Raw genomic sequence first — 6052 nt, forward strand, 5'->3', positions numbered from 1 at the left:
TAACTTTGATGTGAAGGCTACCTTGTTACAACTAGTCCAAGGAAACTAATTCGGAGGAGGAGCCACCGAAAACCCCAATGAACATCTCAATGAATTCTTGGATAGTTGTGACATGTTTAAAGCAAATGGAGTGTCGGAGGATGCCCTCCGCCTTAGGCTCTTTCCTTATTCCTTGAGGGGGAGTGCTAAGGAGTGGTTAAAGAGTTGTGAGCCCGATTCTCTTCGGACTTGGGATGATGTCTCCAAGGCCTTCCTAAACAAATACTTCCCACCACAAAGAACCGTAAGGATCAAGAGTGAGCTTCAAGGCTTCACTCAACAAGATGATGAGACCCTTTACGAGGCATGGGAAAGGTATAAGGGACTCCAAAGGTTGTATCCTCATCACGGGATTGGAGATGATGAGTTGACAACAACGTTTATGAGGGGTTGAGCAATGAAATGAAGATGAACCTAGATTCCGGCTCGGGAAAGGGGCATTAGACAAAATTGACCACAAAACGGCCAAGGAACTTATTGAGGAAATGGCTTACCGAACTTTTCATTGGAATAATGATAGGCACAAGAGGAAGGGAAAGTCAACCGTTGAGTCGGCCAACAATGTTGAGGTTAAAGGGTTAATAGAAGAGCTCAAGCAACAAGTTGCCTTGATGAGTTGAAGCAACACTTCTTCTATTAGGAACCAAGTGTATTCTTGTGAAATTTGTGGAGATTAAGTACATCCACCAAATGAGTGTCCTTTGATGGTAGGAGAGGGCAATTGCATGGAACAAGTTAATGGAGTGTGGGAGTCTAGTCCGGCAAAGCAAGCATTTAACAACAACCAATATCACCCCGGAATGTGAGCCCACCCAAATTTTTCCTATGGTTCACAAAATGTCCAAAACCCCACCTTCCAACAAAAATCACAATTTACACAAAACTTCCAAGCTCAAAAGCCAAATACAACATTTAACCAAGGACTACCGGGTTTCCAAGGAAGATCCTTCCAACCAAGACAACAATTCCAACCACTCAATCAACCCACCATTCCAACAAAATTCCCAAACATTTCAACAAAATTTTCAACCCTTTCAATAATCCACCCAACCTAAATCAAACGTGGAGCTCATGCTAGAGCAATTGATGAATTCTCAAACCCAATTCATCACTCATTCCAACCAAAAACAAGAGGAAACCACATCCTCCCTCAATCAATTGAGAACTCAAATGCAAGCCTCTCAAAGGATGACGGACAATCAAATCTCCCAATTGGCTTCTCAAGTGAGTCAATTACAAGCCTCAAGTGGGAAATTTCCGGGTAAAACCGAGGAGAATCCAAAAACCATAATTGCTATTCATTTGAGGAGCGGGAGAGAGTTTGAGGACCGAGTATTCATCAAGAAAAGAAAGAGTAGCAAACCGGATGTTGAGGTTGAACCACCCAACGTGATTGAAGAAAAAGAGGTTGAAGATGATCTTGTGGAAATTGTTGTGGAGACTCCAAAGGTAGTTGATGAACCCACAAAAATTGTTGAAGAGCCCAAACAATAAGTTGTGAGAACTTATGTGCCACCCATTCCTTTAACATAAAGGTTGGCAAGGGCAAAGCTTGAGCAAAAATATGGAAAGTTCATGGACATGATAAAGGGAATTAACATTACCATGCCCTTCATTGATGCCATCAAGGAGATACCAACCTATGGTAAATTCTTAAAGGAGTTGATTTCTAACAAGAATGCCATGCAACCATCTACGGTGAACTTGTCTAAGGAATGTACTGCCATTCTAATGAATGAGGTCCCTCAAAAGCTTAAAGATCCGGGGAGTTTTTCCATACCATGCAAGATTGGGTCCGTGCATATTGAGAGAGCTTTGTGTGATTTGGGGGCAAGTATTAGCCTTATGCCCCTCAAGATTTTCAAGAAATTGAAATACTATGAGCTCTTGCCAACAAGAGTTTCTTTACAACTTGCGGATAGGTCGGTAAGATATCCCATTGGTCTTGTAGAGGATGTCCCACTCAAGGTGGGCAAACTTGAATTCCCTTGTGATTTTTATGTGATGGACATACCCGAAGACTCAAACATTCCAATTATATTGAGGTGCCCTTGCCTTGCCACGGGGGGTGCCTTGATTGATGTGAAAAATGGGAAACTATCCCTCCAAGTTAGTGAAGAAAAGGTGGAGTTCTCTTTGAACAAAGCTATGAAGGAACCTTCGGAAGAAAAGTCTTGTTACATGATTGATATGGTAGAAGAATGGGTTGACATGAAAAAAGTTGAAAAAGACAAGAGTTTGCAAGGATTTCTTGAGGGCAAGGTAAAGGATTGCAAGGAGCAGGGGAATATGCTTTAGCCATGGAAGCAACAATTGAAGAAGAGCCAGATAAGGAATTTGAGAGCTTGAGAAGGGATGGTAAAAAAGAGGAGAGATCCACGCCTCCTCAAGTGGAGTTGAAACCTCTTCCCTCTACTCTTAAACATGCTTTCCTTGGCCCTAATGACACTTACCCTATTATTGTCAATAGTGCACTCAATGACACCGAACTTCAAAAGTTACTTGATGTTGTGAGAAAATTTAAGGATGTCATTGGGTACTCAATTGATGATATCAAGGGGATTAGCCCTTCCTTTTGCACTCACCGCATTCACTTGGAGGATGAGGGTGTATCTTCCATTGAGTCTCAATGCCGCCTTTACCCCGCAATGAAAGAAGTGGCAAGGAAGGAGGTGTTGAAGCTCTATGATGTAAGTATCATTTACCCTATCTCCGATAGTGCATGGGTGAGCCCGGTGCATGTTGTAACAAAGAAGGGCGGGGTCATGGTAGTAACCAATGACAAGAATGAGCTTATCCCAACAAGAATCACAACCGGGTAGAGAATGTGTATAGACTATAGACCCCTTAACAAGGCAACTAGGAAAGACCATTTCCCCCTCCCCTTCCTGGACCAAATGTTGGAAAGACTTGCCCAACACTCGCATTTTTGCTACCTAGATGGGTTTTCAGGGTTTTTCCAAATCCCGATTCACCCTAATGATTAAGAAAAGACCACTTTCACTTGCCTGTTTGGCACCTTTGCTTAAAGGCGCATGCCCTTTGGGCTATGCAATGCGCCGGCCACATTTCAAAGATGTATGCTAGCTATATTTTCCGAATATATTGAGGATATAATGGAGGTGTTTATGGAAGATTTCTCCGTCGTAGGCACCTCATTTGATGTATGTCTAGCTAATTTGATTAAGGTCTTGAAAAGGTGTCAAGAAACCGGTCTAGTCTTGAATTGGGAGAAATGTCACTTTATGGTGACATCCGGGGTTGTTTTGGGTCATGTTGTGTCAAGTAAAGGCTTAGAAGTGGATCAAGCCAACTTCAAAGTGATTAAAACTCTACCCCCTCCCATAAATCTCAAAGGATTTAGAAGTTTTCTTGGGCATGCCGGTTTCTATCGGAGATTTATCAAGGATTTTTCTTTGATTGCCCGACCATTAACATTGTTGCTTGGGAAGGATATGCCCTTTGAGTTTACTAATGAATGTTTTAATGTTTTTAATAGGTTGAAAGAGGCTCTGATCATGTAACACCCCCTCATACCAAGGTGCCTTACCAGGATCACCCTACCATGAAAGTGTGTTACCATCTCGGTTTCCCGAGGTTAGTATATATCAAAAGCGTCTGAACTGAGCACATTTATTAAAATACCATAAGGTGTAAAAGTTTACATCAAACCAAATCCAAAACTGATTCAATAAAATAAATCCAATGTCTAACAACTATAAAATCATAACTAAGACTCGACTGTGATGCTATAACTAGTGATGACAACTCTCCCATGACTGTCCCAAGCTCACCAATAGCAATACCTGTCAAGCCTGCTCACCATCCCCGAATGGATCACATCAGATTCCACAAACAACAACGGGGTAAGTATTACTCAATTAATATAAGACAAACAAACAAGGTAACCAGCTGATCATCCCCCACCCCTAGTCTCCCGATCTCACACAGTAATCAACTATACAACGAAGTGTGTAGCCCTGCCAGATTACCCATCGCAACAGGTAATCCTCGCCGCCAGTGGGTGACCGTAGCCCATCCCACCTAGTCCAGCTCATCAACGAGCGACTAACAATCCCTGTCCCTTAATGTGCACATCCCCTCCCGTGACGGGTTCCACGGAGGGTGAACTAAGGTGTGAAGCCACTCCCACAAGTGACTCCACCACAAACAGAACATATCCAGCCTCACCGCTGTCACAACACCACAACCATCACAACACAACCACACCAACACCATCACCATAACATCCGTACTCCGATGATCAGCAGATAACGACAATCACAATACAATCAAGTCTTAAATCAATAAACAGTAAACTGAGTAGGGAAACCCTACCTTAGCAATCAACAGCAGTACGGAAACCAAACAATCAGAAAGGCTCCTCTATGAGGTCTTCTCCTATACAATAACCATATAGCACAATTACACATTGCACAATTCCCCCCTATTCCCCAAATTCCATATATATAGTAACCCTAAAAGAACATAAATGACATGGGGAATGAAACTTACCAACAATAGGATGAGAGATTACACGCAAGAAGTACGACAATTGCACACACAAAGAGATTAAAGAGTGATTAGGGAGTGATTAGAGAGTGATTAGAGTGATCGTAAAATGATTAGGGTTGAAGTGACGTTTTAGAAACTGACTTTGAATATAAAATAACCCTAAACACTCCCGCATCAAACCGCTGAATTAATACTCGCCAGACCGGATACTCGGTCGAGTAAAGTGTATACTCGGCCGAGTATTCTTCATACTCGGCAGAACCAAAACAGACTACACCATTAGCACTACTCGGCCGAGTAGGCTCTACTCGGTCGAGTATTCAACTTAAGAAAATCCGTAGTATTAAAGTCTTTCCTCCCTTAAAAAGAACTTCGTCCCGAAGTTCACACACCACCCTAAAACAATACACCACAAAACACAAAAAGACTTCCCAAACAAGCATTTATCAATGCCAAAGAACCACACAAGACACCACAAGACTCACTAACCCGACTCAAAAATAAAACAAAACACACACGCGACCATCTCCTACCCCCCTAAAAAGACAATGGTTACGTCCCCGTAACCAAACATACCTGATAAAAAAGACTAGGAAAACGTTCTCGCATGGCTTCGTCGGGTTCCCATGTGGCTTCTTCCACATTGTGATTAGACCAAAGTACTTTGAATAAGACCGTCTCACCATTTCTTGTTTTACGAACTTTGCGGTCAAGAATCTCTTTAGGAACCTCGACATAGGACAAGGACTCGTCAAGCTCGATGTTCTCCACCTCAAGGATATGCGACGGGTCACTCACATACTTCCGAAGCTGGGAAACATGGAAAATATCGTGGACTCTGTCCAAAGCTGGTGGCAAGGCTAATCTGTAGGCTACCTCGCCTATCCGGTCCAAAATCTCATAAGGACCTATAAACTTCTGACTTAGCTTACCTTTATTTCCAAACCTCATTACACCTCGCATAGGCGACACTTTCAAAAGGACCTTGTCACCTACTGCGAACTCAATGTCTCTGCGGTGCAAATCGACATAACTCTTCTGACGGTCTTGAGCTGCTCTCATCTTTTGCTGAATCATCTGGACTTGCTCCTGTGGGGTAATATCCGTATAAAACCCTTAAAATTTAGGACTATAACGTAAATTTAACATGCGATTTATGGTCATAAACGAAAAACAATAGAGAAACGATAAAGAACAAGAATCAACCTCGGGTCCTTTGAAATGCGGCCTAAGAACAGAAATCAAAGTAGATTTCCTCCTAATCGTTGCACCCAAGACCGTCTGAGACTATGCCCCTTGTGCTAGAAATACTCTCTAATTGACTTGCAATATTGAGAGAGTTTTGTGTGAATTTTGCTAGATGTGAGATCTAGGTTTTTCAGAGAAGAATGCTCTCAAAAACCTAATTTTCTTTCAAATGAAAATGAGTTAGGTCAAAAGGAGAGAAAGCTCTCCTTTTGTTCTCTTTGGTTCGGCCAAACCGAGTATTAGGGAGAGA

The 6052-nt window shown here is 42.3% G+C and overlaps 1 non-coding gene across 1 annotated transcript; it reads right to left on the bottom strand.

The window, feature by feature from the left end:
- Positions 1 to 286: 286 nt before the first annotated feature.
- On the bottom strand, positions 287 to 393 carry LOC141658221 (small nucleolar RNA R71). The gene has a single exon (XR_012549119.1). It is a non-coding gene; the product is annotated as a small nucleolar RNA R71 (small nucleolar RNA).
- Between the last annotated feature and the right edge of the window lie 5659 nt (positions 394 to 6052).

Source organism: Silene latifolia, chromosome 5, assembly GCF_048544455.1.
Source record: "Silene latifolia isolate original U9 population chromosome 5, ASM4854445v1, whole genome shotgun sequence".
In the NCBI taxonomy this organism is placed as follows: Eukaryota; Viridiplantae; Streptophyta; class Magnoliopsida; order Caryophyllales; family Caryophyllaceae; genus Silene; species Silene latifolia.